Source organism: Triturus cristatus, chromosome 5_1 (genome assembly GCF_964204655.1).
Source record: "Triturus cristatus chromosome 5_1, aTriCri1.1, whole genome shotgun sequence".
Lineage (NCBI taxonomy): Eukaryota > Metazoa > Chordata > Amphibia > Caudata > Salamandridae > Triturus > Triturus cristatus.
This window is the reverse complement of record NC_140587.1, coordinates 688,093,012-688,109,401: the sequence shown is the minus strand read 5'-3', so window position 1 is coordinate 688,109,401 and position 16,390 is coordinate 688,093,012. Positions and strand designations below refer to the sequence as shown.

At 42.4% G+C, this 16,390-nt stretch overlaps 1 long non-coding RNA gene across 1 annotated transcript in view; it reads left to right on the top strand.

The window, feature by feature from the left end:
• The window catches only part of LOC146831367 (uncharacterized), a 691,452-nt gene that overhangs the window by 483,527 nt on the left and 191,535 nt on the right, over window positions 1-16,390 (top strand). Inside the window, exon 3 of the long non-coding RNA XR_014961274.1 lies at window positions 3,879-4,037. This is a non-coding gene — a long non-coding RNA (uncharacterized LOC146831367). The remainder of the gene's footprint in view (window positions 1-3,878; window positions 4,038-16,390) is intronic.

Here is a 16,390-nt window from a genome sequence, read left to right as displayed (position 1 = left end):
TAGGAATAATTTGGGGTGGAGGGAGCCTAGGTAGTGGAGGGGGTAGTAAACTGAGCTCTACAGGGGCAGAGATATCACAATCTGTGATAGATGTGGTCGAGCTGTTTGAATCAGGTAGAACAGGTATACCAGTTTTCCCCCCAGCATCTATTATAATACGTTCCGGCATTTGTGCTGGGAAGATGGCCTGTGCAAGGGGTCCCAGAGAAGATCTCCTGACCCAGTCAATTTCTTGTGAAATACGCCTTTCTAGGGTGGTTATTTCATCAATCAGCAGCGATCCTGCCTTAGCAAAGTACATGTCCAGAGTACCTGTTGCCATCCCAGCGGCCAGCGCGGATTTGCTCCGTGTTTCTCTGGCGGTCATGATCCAGAGCTCCAGTCCTTGGTTCAATGAACGGCAAACACTTTTTGAGCAGAGGGAGTGGCCCAGGCCCTAGCTCTCCCGTACTCGAACGGCCTCAAACGGCCCGCTCTTTGCCCGGTCTTCGCCCCGGTTTGCGTCCTGCACGCGTCCTGCTCACGCGGGACTACGCGTGCCTAAATGAGTCAGGGGGAGGGGTCGGGAAGAGGACTCAGGTGCAGTGGATAAGCAGGGCGCAAAGCGCGCTGGTCCTCGCAGTCCCAACAGAATTATTCCCCCTGACAAACACTCGTTTTTCAAGATTTGCCGGTCAGCTCCTCCAGGGCGATGTCAGCAGAAGCACAAGAGTGGAAAGTAATGTCCCAGCCTGTGAGCGGCACCCTGCGAAGCAGGAGCCGCGAGGCGTTAAGTGCCTTGTGAGGGAGGGGTCGGGAAGAGGACTCAGGTGCAGTGGATAAGCAGGGCGCAAAGCGCGCTGGTCCTCGCAGTCCCAACAGAATTATTCCCCCTGACAAACACTCGTTCTTCAAGATTTGCCGGTCAGCTCCTCCAGGGCGATGTCAGCAGAAGCATAAGAGTGGAAAGTAATGTCCCAGCCTGCGAGCGGCTCCCGCGAAGCGGGGGCCGCGAGGCGTTAAGTGCCTTGTGAGGGAGGGGTCGGGAAGAGGACTCAGGTGCAGTGGATAAGCAGGGCGCAAAGCGTGCTGGTCCTCGCAGTCCCAACAGAATTATTCCCCCTGACAAACACTCGTTCTTCAAGATTTGCCGGTCAGCTCCTCCAGGGCGATGTCAGCAGAAGCATAAGAGTGGAAAGTAATGTCCCAGCCTGCGAGCGGCTCCCGCAAAGCGGGGGCCGCGAGGCGTTAAGTGCCTTGTGAGGGAGGGGTCGGGAAGAGGACTCAGGTGCAGTGGATAAGCAGGGCGCAAAGCGTGCTGGTCCTCGCAGTCCCAACAGAATTATTCCCCCTGACAAACACTCGTTCTTCAAGATTTGCCGGTCAGCTCCTCCAGGGCGATGTCAGCAGAAGCACAAGAGTGGAAAGTAATGTCCCAGTTCTACACAGGCTAAAGCAGTGACAACAATTAAGATGTTAATTAAGACAGTCAATTAAGCCTTTATGTGGCTCTGAAGAAATTATTTGTATTTGACTTATTTGCCTGTGCGTAAAAAGGATATTTGAAGGGAAAATAAGTCAAGGCCGAAATTCTCATTGTGACAATGTCTGATGGTGTAGAACATAGGGAACAAGAGCAGAATATTCAGGGGTTAGTGGTTAAGGCATTCTTATCTCCAGTAGAACAGCTCGGAATGTGCACAGATGATTTTTTAGAAAAAATGATGCTGTGTGTTTGCTCTGAAAGAAGGAAACTGGAGGTGACCCTTGAAGAATAACATTATAACTTAGCGAGAGATTATGAACGTCAGGTAATCAGAGACACATGGAGAAAAAAGGTGACACAAAAAAGAAAGCATCTGGAATTTTTTTAATTGAAAGGAGATGATGGTACATTTTACATAGTCTACACATGCTTTATGTCTAACATACTAAAATATGACTTAACATACATGAAAACTGTAAATGAACAATGCATGGTAATGGTTTAGTGATTTTACTACAGCTCCTTCCTTAATGCATAGCTATCTCCTCTGCATGTGGGGGGGTTCCCTCCCATATGTGAGTCTCCACCCCTTGTGTGGAGATTCCATTGGTGAGGGAGAGTCCTCCATCTAACACAACAAACAGGAAATCTCATATAGGAAGAGGACGTTGGCCATTATGTGATCATTCTGAGCCATCATCTCATCAACAAAAAACTCCATCCTCCACAGCTCCGCCACCCCTTGCGATAATCTAACCTCCCAACATAGCTGAGGGACTTCGTGACAAGGCCCTTAAGATCAGGAATGGGACATAATTAGTGAGGGGATCATTCAAAAGTCCCTTAGCTTTTTCTGGTCCAAAGATTCACCTGATTAGTGTAGTGAGGGTATATATCTGGTGCAGCAGCACCACCCACTGTAGGGCAGTGGGTGCCCACATCTGACAGAGAAAGTTCAGCCACAAGCCCTGGGAGGAACTGGGGCCCAATCAAGGCCCAGGACATTAGGGGCTTCACCAGTCACATGCTTGGCACCTGCACATGACACCACTGCACTGGAGAGTCCTAAGAGCATAGTGGCCAACTGTCTATGCTCAGCTCATAGAGTTTGAGTAGTAGAGATATGGTTAGTGTATAATATAAATATTCAGTTAAGTGCACATGTGTTTAGAGAGTGGTGTCCTGTCATATGTTCTTTTTGTGCTTTATTATAGCCTTCCATGTTGCATGCAACCTATGTTATTTGTGTGTTATGAAAGGACTACAAGTTTATATTTACTAACATGCTCATAATGTGTATTTGTATTATTGTTTGGATTGACTAATCATCTGATTATGAAAATGCTTTTAAAGTGCAAGCTGGTGTGACAACATAACACTGAAAATGTAACTTGCACATTTGTGAACTGTTACATTTCCATTTTGTCATACTTTGTTCATGTGATGCCGACATTGTGCACCTTTATCCTACTTTATAGCCCCCAATATATTTGTAAATCATTACAAATCATAATTCATACAATTAATTACTATTTTTGGAAATATTTTGCACAAAAATCTTCAATAAAGCATAATCCTCTAGAATGCTTTGTTGCCAATACACTCTTATTTGTGATAACTATTGTGTGGAAGATCTAGCAAAACATCTTGAATTGTTCTGAGCACAGAATTACTCAAAAAAAGTAAGCTTTAATCACAACCATTTCTCTTCCATGGGCATCATTTAGGGGTTGCCAGGGCCACAGCTGCAACCCCTGACATTCCCCTTGCGACCCCTGAAACTGCCTCTGTAATCCTTGCCCTCAGAGGTGGCAAAATCAGTGCCAGGAACACAAGTGCAGCTCGTCCTTATGGACACCAGTTGGGGCTTGCATTTCCTTGATTTCTGTTAATTTTTACTACTCTAACAGTGAATTATATTAGATTATTCACTAGTAGTGTGATAAAGAGTGGATTACAATTAACTGGAATATGACCCTCCCTGGCACATAAATAAAAAATGCTTTTAAATGTTTGTTTTGTGTGTGCATGCAGGTGTGAGTGTGTCTATGTGAGACAGAGTGTGTGCATGTGTGAATGTGTGTGTTTGTGTAAGCATGTGTGTATGAATGAAAGTAAAGGTTGGGTGTGATGTTTCTTCTGCTAACCCTGGCATTTCAGGGAACTGGAGTTCATGTCCTCTTCTTTTGAATCTCTCTTTCAATGTTTTTTAAAATATAACTTCTCTTTCTTTGATAGTCCACATGTGTTTGTACCAACGCATTAGATACCCATGTGTTTGTTAAAGACAGCAAAATGTCAGCTCTTCAATTTAGTATTAAAAAATCCCTATCAAAAAACTTCATTTTGAAATTGCAGTAGTGAATATGAGAATTCAAAATGTCACTCCTTTATTCTTACTCCTTTTCAACAGACTGGCCTGGTCAATGATCATCACAGCATGACCTGGGGCAATTAAGAAGATCCTCGACTGCAAGGTGGCCACAATCATTCAACACCACGAGCAAGGAGGAAAAAGACAGACAAGATCTGGCACAAAAAGATTACAGGTGAAATCTAAAGAGGTAAAGAGGTAAGTGAGAGGGGTGTGAGATGTGGACACCACAGTTCTTGGAGGCACATCTTGGGGCTCCTCTTATCCTTAAGCAATGTTTGGTGTCCAAGGAGCACACCCCACGACAATCTGTTTTTGCACCCAGCCCATCATTAGCTACAAGGCTTGTTTCATCACCCATGGGTGATATGAGGGAACTTAGTTCAATGCACTAACTATTGAAGGTGAAAGACAGGCTTTTATAGCCCACAGAACTCCTCATAATACATAGTTGAAGTGGCATCAATGCTTTTGGGCAACCAGTAGTCCCTAGGGAGGGACACTGTGATGATCAGAAACACATATTTTTTAATCTCTTCAATCATACACACACAAGATGGGCTAAGGAATTAACCCTTTAACTAAAAAGTGGGGTTATTTCAACAGAAGCACCTTGTTGCTCAGCACATCTAAAATAACCACACAAAATATGATTAAACCAGCAAAAATGCATGTTGCAAACAGCAAGCATAAAATGAACATTTCTAACATGGTTAAATTGTTATCTAAAAACCTAACACCTATTTCTATGTGCTATGCTAGGAGAGCATGGAGAATAGAATAACTTGCATCTAGATTTTCTTAGGGAGGATGACTGCACTGCATACCTTATTTACAGCAAAATGCAGTAGTTATTTGGAGTGAATGAGGCTGTGTTCCCTGCAAAAGGCAAACACATGTTCAGCATCAACTGCTAAAAGGCTCAGGATTGATCTCAGATTTCAGTACAAAGCAGTGCTTAATTTGTAAAATATTAGGTCCAGGTGCTCAATTATTTTTAGGAGGCCACACCCACTTCCTCTTGCTCCACCCACTCCCGCGGCTCCACACACTTCCTCCACTGGCACCACCCACTTACTCTATGGACTCCACTCAAATCCTCAAATGGCGCATCTGAAAGCCAGATGTAACACCCGACCTGAATTTCTGCAAGGGAGCCTTCCTTAAGTAAGATTTTGATAGGAGGTTCCCCCTGTCCCAGAGAACATTTTTTTTAAAAAAAGGAACGCAAAAGTGCATTTAAAGCTCTATTTTGGAATAAATTGGCTAAAACAACTAATACAACTTCTGCAGCGCCACACAGTGGTTAGGGTTGACTTTACTAATTACATTGTATTTCTTCTCAAACAAACCCTTTTTAGTAAAATTAGGATAGTCAAAGACTGGAGAAAAACATAACTTTCTAACCTGTACCATGCTGGTTGCATGTAGTGCTTTGATGGCAGTTCATAGCTCACTGTGCTAGGTTATAATTTATGAACTGCACAGTAATAAAAGGATCTATGTGACAAAAGCAGCATCCCACAGAGCAGTGTTAGTGTCTGTTTATAAACTCTACCATGAACCGTATGCTTGCTAGGAGTGTCTTCCAGACTCTGGTGTGAATGGCTGTTTGGATTTTCTGAAGTCACTCAAAACGAACAGTCTCATGAACAATTTCCCTACCGGTAAGGTTCATTCTCAGATGTTATGTTATGTTATGTTATAATTAGGCCTGGGCAGAAAATTCCGTTCCGCTCGCGGAATTTGCGGAATTTGCGTAATTTCGCATTCCGCGGAGAACGCGAAATTGCTCAAAAGTCTGCTTTCCGTGATTTCGCGAAATTTTTGCTTGTTCGCGTTCTCAAAATGCATGTTCGCGAGATATTTCTCCTCGAGCACGCAAACAGCAATTGCGAACAGGAAAAAAGCATCGTGAACAAGCAATTCCGCGTGTTCGCGGAATTTCTGCGTGTTCGCGGAGATTTTTTACCGTTTCGCGGAGATTTGCGTAACGCAATTACGCAAATTCCGCCCACCCCTAGTTATAATACTTTTATAAAGCGCACAGCTACCCAACAAGGGTTTCCCAGCGCTGAAGACTGACAGAAAAAGACTGGCGCATTCAAACAACAAATGGCATTAAAGAGACTGATTATTGGTCAAACAGCCAAGTCTTAAGGAACTTTCGAAAAATCAAAAAAGACGGCTCGATACGGAGTGCAACTTGATTAAGGGCACCACATATTTACCTTGGGTAGCAGAGCGAAGCACACGAGAGGGCAAATAAGGATGCACTAAACTTAGAAGATATTTAGGGGACGAGCTCGATTTAATTTTGTGCATATAACCCAAGGCTTTAAACTTCACTCTGCTACCAATCTTGAGCCAGTGCAGATTGTGCAAAGCACTTGAAGTGGAAGAGTGCTTGGACAGCAAACAAAGTAGCCTAGCAGCTGAATTTTGCACAACTTGTAATTTCCAGGTGACCTCCCTATTTACACCCAAATACAAAACATTACAATAGTCCAGTCGCGAAGTCACGAGGGCCTGGACCACGGTTTTTTGGGTGGACATAGGGAGCATCCACATGATTTTTTTAACCATTTTAAGATGGTAAAACAAGTGGCGGCTACTTTTACCACCTGTTGTTTCATAGATGGGTCGTCATCAATCAAAACTCCCAGGTTGCGAAAACATTTAGAGGGCCGAGGCGGGGCTCCCATTTCATACGGCCAATGAAGAGGGCCCTAGAGATCTTTATTCTTCCCTAGAATAAGGAGCTCGGTCTTATCGCCATTGAGCTTAAGGAAATTGCTCTGCATCCACAAGGCAATATTCCTCAAACCCATCTGAAGTTCAGATGAACCATGGCGCTGTCCAGAGGAAAGGGAAAAAACAACGTGAGTATCATCTGCATAGGAAAACAAACAAAGACTGCCTTCTTCTGCTATAGTAGCCAAAGTTTTAACATAAAGATTAAAAAGAATGGGACTCAAGATAGAGCCCTGGGGCACACCATAAGAAGAGAGGTAGGTTTTAGACATAGCTTCAGAAGAAAAAACTTGAAAGGTCCGTTTAGTAAGAAAAGAGGTGAGCCAATCAAGAGCCGTGCCGATGATACCAGAGTCCTGTTACATTTTTAGGAGTATAGTATGGGACACCGTATCGAATGCAGCGCTCAAATCAAGCAAGATGAGAGCTACGGTGTCCCCAGCATCCAAATGCTGCCGCAACAACTCTGAGACTCCGAGCAGTGTAGATTCCGTAGAGAAACCAGCTCGGAAACCCGATTGAGAGGGGTGAAGAAGATTAGCTGAATCTACAAACAGTGTGAGTTGTTGATTAATATGTCTTTCCAATATTTTAGAGTAGATGGGAAGCAGGGAGATAGGTCTAAAATTGGACAGCTGTGATGGATCCGCTCCGGCTTTTTTCAAAAGAGGAAGCACCATCGCAATCTTCCAATCAGAAGGCACAACAGCCTCCTGAATTGAGGCATTCAGCAATTGCATAATAAGAAATAAAGAAGAGGAATCCAACTGCTGCAGCACAGAAACTGGCATCAAATCACGGGGAGATCCTGATTTGATTCCATTTAAAAGTTTTCTAAAAGAAGTAATATCAAGAAGTGACCAGGCTTCCAGAGTCATAGAACTGCAAGTCATATGATCAGATTCTGTCCGGCAAAAAGTTGGACTGGATACTACAGTCTGAGTATTTTGTAGAGCAGAGTAAATTTGTTTAACTTTGTCCACAATAAAGTTTGCCAGGGTATCGCACTGTTGTTCGTCAAGAGTGGGTGGACGTGCCTTCGTATCCGAGCCCGCAAGTTTTTTTACTGTACTAAACAATGTACGAGAACAGTTTCCAGTGTTAGAGATGGTCTGAGATACGTAGGCCTTTCTGGCCAAATTACAATGGGCATGATAATGTTTTAAGGCTAATTTATAGTTTAGCTTGGAATCCTGTGAGTAATTTCTCCTGCAGTTCCTTTCCAGAGCCTTACATTTAGTTTTTTCTATTCTTAGTTGTTCTGTAAACCAGGGAGCAGGGGAACGATGGTTAAAAAGTTTTTTTGTAGTTAGCGGAAGACAATGTTCAACTGAGTTTGAAATCCATTCATGTAACAAATTTGAAGATTGAGTTGAAACATATGAAATAATAGGGGCATTTTTGTTAAGAGTCCTATTAAAAAATTCAAGATCCAGTTTGCTCCAGTTCCGAATTTTGTAGGGCTCACTCATAGGGGCAGAAAAAAGGGACTTAGAAAAGATACACTGAAATTTTTGAGCAAAATGATCAGACCAGCACAAGGGAAGAGCAGGGTCACAATGGATGTTAGGGAGATTGGAGAAAATGGGATCCAATAAGTGTCCTGCAACATGCGTAGGGCCACTATTACTAAGTAAAAGATTTAAGGCAGCTAAATCTGTAATTAAAGTACCACTATTCATACAATTTGAGCTTTCAAGGTGTAAATTAAAATCACCTAATATCGTAAAATTTGATCCTTTAAGAAGATAAGGTGCAATTAGTTCAGGGAGATGTTGGGCCCACGAGTTAGGGGAGCCTGGTGGACGATAAATAAGAATACCAGAAAAGGTAATTTTAGGAGACAGTAAAATTTTAAATAATGCTGCTTCCGAGTTAGGAATAGCTAAGTCCTCGAATTTACATTGATAGGACTTCTCATAAATTAGTGCGATTCCACCTCCTCTTCCGTTTACCCTGTCTCTTCTAGCTATAGCATAGTTAGCTGGTAGTGCTACAGCTACATCAGGGCCTGAGCTGGAATGCAGCCAGGTTTCAGTAAGAAAAATCGCATCCGGACACTCATTTATAAGAAAGTCATAAATGTCCAGTTTGTGCTTAGCCAATGATCGGCAGTTCATATTCCAAAATGTGAAGGTTTTTATAGCAGTATCCTCGCCCAACGACGGCATAGGCCTTTTAGAGCCTACATAAGAAGCATTAGATGTATTTACATCACAAGTGCCAATTGAGTGTGGTTTGTCGAGCAAGAAGCTGCAACTAGGACAACAAAAAGCTCTATCACAATCAAGATAGATGTTACAGCTCAAGTCTACACAAGGGTGATACTTAGATAGTTGTTCAGATGAATACCTCAATATACCAGGCTTCTTAGGTGAATGATGGCCAGGGGATATGGCCCCTGGTCCCGAAAGGGCGCGGACGGGCGTGGACGGGCGCGGACGGGCTTGCCTTCATTTAAGTAGTGAATGAGGGGCGGCGCGCGAGACTAGAGCGATGACTAGGGCAAAAACACGTGGCACCTTCAAAATGGCTGCCGTTTAATGATTCCCCCAAGGAAGGCACAAAAATGCTAAAAGTTAATGTGCAAAGTCGCAAATGCAAGAGTAGTTAAAATACACAATACAATACATTAAAAAACAATACAATTTTGTGCTTTTGTTCGGTTTCAGCAATATCAGTCTAAAAGCCCAGTTCGAAAGAAATCTCCCCAGAAAAAACCTGCCAGATGTGTTATATAAATTTTGCCTGATGCAAAGAATGTGTACCATGGAGATTACAGAACAGTATTTCATGTGCAATGCCCTGGAGAGTTAGATCAGAATTCAGCACTAGTGCAGATCGACTGGTGTTGAGAGGACAAACAATTTAGATGCCTGCCTCACTGCAAGGAGCGTAATTGTGCTGACACACCAAGTATATCAAGGTGTTGTTAAAATAAAGAATACTTTAATAGAGAATGTGTGGTTACCTTGCAAGGAGCGGATGGGGGAGAAGGCCATATGGATCTGCTGACTGTGCCAGTTAGCTAATGTTGCTGAGCAACCGGCCCCAGCTCACCGAAGAACCATGTAACATAATAGCTGCCAAGGTTTCAGATTGCAATGTGTGACATTTTCATAATTTCAGTGCAATTATGAGTGACATTTCAACGACTATGAGCGACACTTTCTCGTGAGCAAAATCAAGCAAAGACGACGAGGGAAACATATATCCGAAAAGTACACCCATTTGAGCAATGAGATGGTCTTTAGAACCTTGTGTTTAAACACATGTAGTTAAGCTAAACTAACCACAACCCTTGTAGGGGGAAAAGGGATGAGGCGGACGAGAAATCACAAGGACTTCATGTGAGGGGGCAGGATTTCTTTACATAGGAAGAAGGACTCCTATGACAGAAGATGTAAACAAGTAATGCTGAATCAGTAGTAAGCAACATCATAAATATGACCATAGTTATTTTATGCTCTAGGTACATGACTTCAACAACCATTTTAAACAAGTAGTACATGGCTTTATGAGTCATTGTTGAGCATTGTGCTCTCCAGTAACGTTATGCACATTTCATGACATCTATTTAAACAGTCAACAAAAAGTAACATTACCACCAGAAACCAGTATTTTTTACACTCATTTGTACACACTTTAACTGTAATTATAAGAAGAAAGTTTTTAAAAATGTTTGAGCTGCAATAATGATCCTTTACTGATAAAGTAAACAAAGAGAAAAGCCATGCTAAAAATAAATTCAGATGATTCATAGATTTCAATAGATCCGATTCAGATGGGAGACTCCCAATTTTAAAGCCAAAAATTGCTTTATTTTGGCTGGCTCCGGCCTGAAATGTGGAAACGGTAATCTCAAATTACAATACACCAGATATTGATGCAGCCCACTGCTACTATAATAGTATACTGGAGCCCAAATCATCCGTACATCAAAACAACTCTCCTTACAAGTTCATTTTGCACGAGGCCAAATGCCAAAAGAAACGAACAGCAATTGAGGAACTGCTGCTATGCGTACTTACAAGTGTCGGCTCCAGGCTGTGTCCCCCATGCTGGTGGTTTAACGGTGTTTGGCATGCTGTAAATAGCTCAGAAGACACTGTCTTTGAGCTTTGCAGCACCGGGTGGCGGCCAATCTGCGTGAAGCCCCGGGGTCTGAGAGGCGCTGTGCTGCTCTCCAGGCGCTTGTGAAACTGCCTCAGTGCAATTGTGTGTCCCCTTTGCCCCCACATGGAAGGCAGGTGAATCTTACCTCGCTATCTGGCCAGGGTGGCTGAGCCTGGGAGGCAAAGGCTGCTGAGGCAGGCGGACGGTGCAGGGCCTGCGGGAATTTCCAAAACTCAGTGCCAGTGAGCGTGACCTCAAGGGTCACATACTATGGACCAAAATACGGGACGACTTCTGTCTGTTTCCAGGTGGAAGGTAGGCTGTAGATTGACGCACTCGCACACACCAAGTTTCCTGCTAGCACTGCTCAAAGAGGCTCCTTATAACTGTCAACTAGTGCTCAGGCGAAATGCCTTTCCAGGACATGCACATTGGCAGTCATGCAGCAGATCTTATCATCGCTATTGAAGCCAAAACGAGTGCTGCAGCGCACTTCAAACCTTGGTTCAGTCGGGAGTCTGTGCGCTACTCAGGACCCGGATATTGCGCTAATCACAAGCACGAGCACGTGACTCGGGCGTGATCTGTAATTAAACGGTGTGATCTGTAATCAAACGGCGGCCGTAGGCAAGACGGCGCCGTAACTCCTGAAGTCCCACGAGATGTTGTGGCACATGAAAAAACGGGGGCATTGTATTCTTCCTTTTGTGCATACATGTGCAAGTCCTCTAAAACACAATGCGCAAAATACGTTTTCCTGGAAGTGTTTGTGATAACGTGTAATATGGATTATTCGTTACGACTGTTGCGTTCTATCTGGGGATGGCCTGAAAGCATGAAAAAAGCTGTAGTACCGGCCCCAGAAAATAAGTGCAGGTGCTGAGCCCCGGAACGCTCCGGCACAAATTAAGCATTGGTACAAAGTGTGATATGTCTGCAGCATCTCGGGCAGGCAGGATTGTCTTCTGGTCTGGCAGTACCTTGCTCATGATAATCTAGGGCGCAGGACCTCTCCTGACATGTGCAAGTGGCAGTCCTTTTATATTGTATCTTATCTAAGAAGAAATTTCCAACATCGCCTTAGGAATGTTTGATGTAACTAATAAGCCTCAAGATGCTAGCTTACGATGCAGTCCTTTAGACATGTAAGGTAAATATACACCAATTCATACTACATTATTTAGCTAGTGTTCTTTGCTTGTCCTTGAAATTCAGATGAAAAGGAACTTGTTTCAGACTGATGTTGCATCAAGTGTTTTGTTTACGTCTATATCTAAATGACTTGATACTTTCAGGGTTCTTGGAAAGATAAAGACATACATCATCAGCATCAAAGTCAGACATGTTGATGACTCTGCCAAAATACAGAGTTGTGGCCTACTTAAAATGGAGTAGGCCTTATGTATTTAGGTCAAACGTGGCCCTCCAAGAAGGTGTGCTGCCAACTGAATCCTGGAGAACTTCTCCTTCACCTGCCTCCTCTCATTTATTTTCTCACTTCTTTTTAATATCCCCTCCTCCCACCAATGCATTATCAGAGTCTATCACCACCTCCCAAAAGGCTGCCTGCTGTGTTCCACTGAGAGTGAATAGAGGCAGTCCATGTAACTGTTTGTAATGTTTCACCAAAATGTTGACTACAAACATTGCCTCCGCCTTGAAATTTCTCTTCCTCTTCAGAAGTCTGGTGTTTGTTCTTGAGGAAGAACGCTGAGGCTGCAGGATCTGAAAGCTAAAGTGGAAAAGAGAGGACTCTTTGATGGGGGTGATATTTATTTTGTTGGAAAGGAATGGGCATCAGGTGTGAACCATTTCTTTCACATGTATATAATACTCCATTTCACTTGGTTGTGAATGTCTCTGCCCTGTGTGCAGGGGTCTCAGCCCTGAGTACAGAGGAATTCACCCTGAATGCAAAGTTCCTGCAAAGCGTGCAGAATGTAAAATACAGTTGTAAAGTCACTTGTAGTAACTTTACAGTAACAAAATATATTTTCTGACAACACTCCGAAACTGTATGGGTAGCAATATGTAAGTCTACGCTTCACAGTAAATTTCATTTTGAAATGGTGAATAGACAAATGTAGTAATTTTATTACAAAGTGTAAGAAAACACATACACGTGTAGATTTCCTCACAAGTAAGTTTACCTTTGTGATTGGCCCCTATAGATTAGTGGATGGATTTTGCATGCTTTTTTGAAAGTCACATGTAAATGATGTTTTAATAGTTCTGGTGTACAATTATCAAGGTATATGTAGCGTATTAAGTTACCATTGTTTAATAAGCATTTCCAGTCACTTTAACTCAAACACATATCCAAAACTACCAACACACATCCTCACATATACATGCACTTGCTCTGACAAAAAACCACACTCTTTTAGATGTAGGCATCCAACATACATTTAAATGTATTTTATTTTATATACCTTAGTTGCAGGCAAGATCCTGTTTCAGCTCCTGGTGCTCCCTTTCTCATTACACTAATGGTGAATATTAGTCTATTATTCACAATTAGTTCAATAAACAATAGGTAGGAATTGGTACTGAATTTACAAGCTGTGAGGCCAGGGCTTACAAATGCAGTGCCATGGGTTGCAGTTGCCACCACTAGCAACCCTTAAACGACATCCATGCTCAGGAGAAAGAACAACGCGAACAGCATGATAACCGTCTGGGTCCATGATCAGTGGAGCAGTCAAGGAAAATAGTCAAGTCGGATGGCCCTTCAAATATGTACTCCATGAAAAACAATGTATCTGTCCCCATGAACATTTGGTATTCTATCTCTAACTGTATGGTATATCCCGCTTGTGTGTAAACCAATTCTAAGTGAGGAATACCTATGGTATATATAAACTTTAGGCATAGAACACAGCTATGGAGGGTGTCATGTGATCTTGGGTATACAACTGCACAGCGGGGCAGCACCTTAATGCTGGACAAGTTCATACATGCCCCCACAACTTTACATTCCGTGGGGCTGTTGCTCACATCAATTAGTCTAGTATAGTAGAAGGCTTTATTTAGTGACACACATTATTTCTGGATACTTCTTTCAGCGTAACCTGCACAGAATTGTATATTTAGCCAGCCCATATTACCCCCAACTTTTCTTTAAGGAATTTGGGTGTAACTTCTACTTAACAAACTATACGTTGCACATGTATTTGCAATCTAACATTCTGATTTGCTATTTCTTTCCATGATGGCAGCCAACACATCTGTGGTTCCTACTGGAATCTGACCAGGATCTATCTTGGATGAGGTATTAAATCCTGTTTGAAGGCAAGATACTCAGGGGTGCTCTATAAGACTTCAATTGGCAAGTTTTTTAGAGGTCAAGAGAAAAGCAGCTTGGGTGGTGGGTGATAGGTAGCATTGTGTTTGTACCTAGTTTCATGACATAGCAGGTGATTGGGAGTTGGTGCAACTATAATTATATGATCATGGTCCAGTGTGCTACTTCTTTGCCTATGTAGTACAGAAGGTTTAGGGTCTGATTTAGGTCTTGGTGGATGGGCTACTCCGTCACAACAGTGATGGATATCCTATTTGGTGAAATCTAAATCCCATAGGAAATAATGGGATTTATATTTTGGCGTACAGGATATCTGTCACCGCTGTGATGGAGTAACCTGTTTGCCGAGATCTAAATCAGGCCCTAAGTTTGAGGCCCACAGTTCTCCTAAGTATAAGCAAATGTAGGCTGTCTCCAAGTGTGAGCATGTTGGTAATGATCTTTTGTGCAGGTTTATTCAACTAGATAATTGACTGAAATATTTATGTAGCCCCAATCAAAGGATGACAGAGTGCATCAGTACCAGCTGAGATTGTTCACTTCTTTTTAAATAGTTGACCAGCTAAGTGCAACTCATGTCTAATAGAATGGAGCAGGCATGAGCATCCTTGAAAACAATGCTTGAGAATTTGGAGTCTGCTCACAAGAAACCTATAAAAAGTTCTCCAAGTAATCATTAGAGATATTATATGATAACTGGTTTAAGGAGCTACCCTCCTCATTTTTGTCCATGTTCAGTTGAATTAATGCAAAGGTATTGATGATTGATTAAAACCATTTTAATACATAAAACAAAAGGGTTAAATAAATACGGGAGGTTAACAAAAAGAAAATGCAAATGAAGATTGTCAAAGTTTGATTTGATTTTGGCTATAATGTATGTTGTACCTGCCATTAGATTATGTAGAACTGATAATTCATTTAATTCATTATAGCCTTCAACAACTTGAACATACATACTTGTTAGTGGGCCATCTGAACAATTAGAACTGTAGTGGATTGTGTCCTTGCAGTGACTGAGACCTAATCAATGGAAGGAAGGTAGTAAAGTCATTTTGCAATCATTGGCAAAGGCTGGGCAACAGCATATAACATGAGCTAAGCATTCACATCTATAGCTGCAAAAGAAACCAGCAGGATGCTGTCTCTTGGATTTACAAGGTTTTATTACTTCAGCTGAAAAAGTCAAGCTGGTCAAGAAGGTTGCTGTGTCTCCTCTTCTCAGCGAGGACTGTGTGATCTGCAGTTGGGATAGACCTGACTGGTTTTAATGTCTTTTTGAAGCCATAGACCCTGGTCCCAGCCCGACTGCATGTGGAGGACAGCTGTGTCAGCAGCCAGATGCTAAGGGGTTGAGTTTGCCTGAGTAAGTGAATACAATTCTTGTCCTTGATTACCTTTGTAAATGTACCAGGATCTGCAGCTCTTAATTTAAACCAATGCCTAGGGATAGCAGTTTTCGGTGGTGGTGCCTGGTCCTAGAGCTTAAATTCCGGGTGGATTTGCTCCTGTCCAGATGAGTGGGGGCGTCGAAATAGCTTATTAAGCAGATTACTCTGTGTTTTATTTAGCCTGGCACTAATGCGAATACTTGAAGCCCATACTTACGTCTAGAAACGGTTTCAGAGATATCCATCATAATTTTTAGATAGTTTTAAGAAAAAAAGCCTCAGACAGGTGAAATCTTTGTATAGAAAGTTGCTAGATCAGCAAAAATAGATCACCCTGAGAGAAACACGATACGTTGATACTTGTAGGTTGTAACACACAGTAGATCCAAACCATAAAGCTCCTAAAGGGATATCTTTTTTTACTGCATGCAAAAAGCTACCACTTTTGCTTTGAGTGGTTGAGGTTACATTTGTTAAAATTGCAGTCATCACCAAATATGTGCTCCAGCTCGATTTTAGTTTGTATAATGTACAAAGGGGAACCAATCAATTTAGGTGGGAAATCTTGCTGAGGATTATGATGGGACAAATATGAGCAACATAAAATAAGCTATTGTAGAGCGAGGACGCTGCCTTTGTAAGGCCCTTATTGCTGTAGATTGTGCCTTTTTGAGTTCAACGGATGCCTGTCTTTGTATGTAGCCCATTGTTAGAGCATAGCACTCGAATGGTGTTTGAAAAAGTTAGAAAAATTCCCCAGATGTCTAAATTATCTAAAGCATCCCACTGTCAATCTGTCAAATGGTGTTTTAAAATTGATGAAACCAGCAAATAATTGACACCCTTGTTTCAAGCTCCTGTAGATTAGATCATTAATGAAAGGACTGTAATGTTATCAGCTCTCCCACTATCAGGCATAAGCCCATGTGAAATCAAGGTAGGATGCTCGGGTCGGGAATCCAGTCTGAAAGCTCTTGCAGCATAAT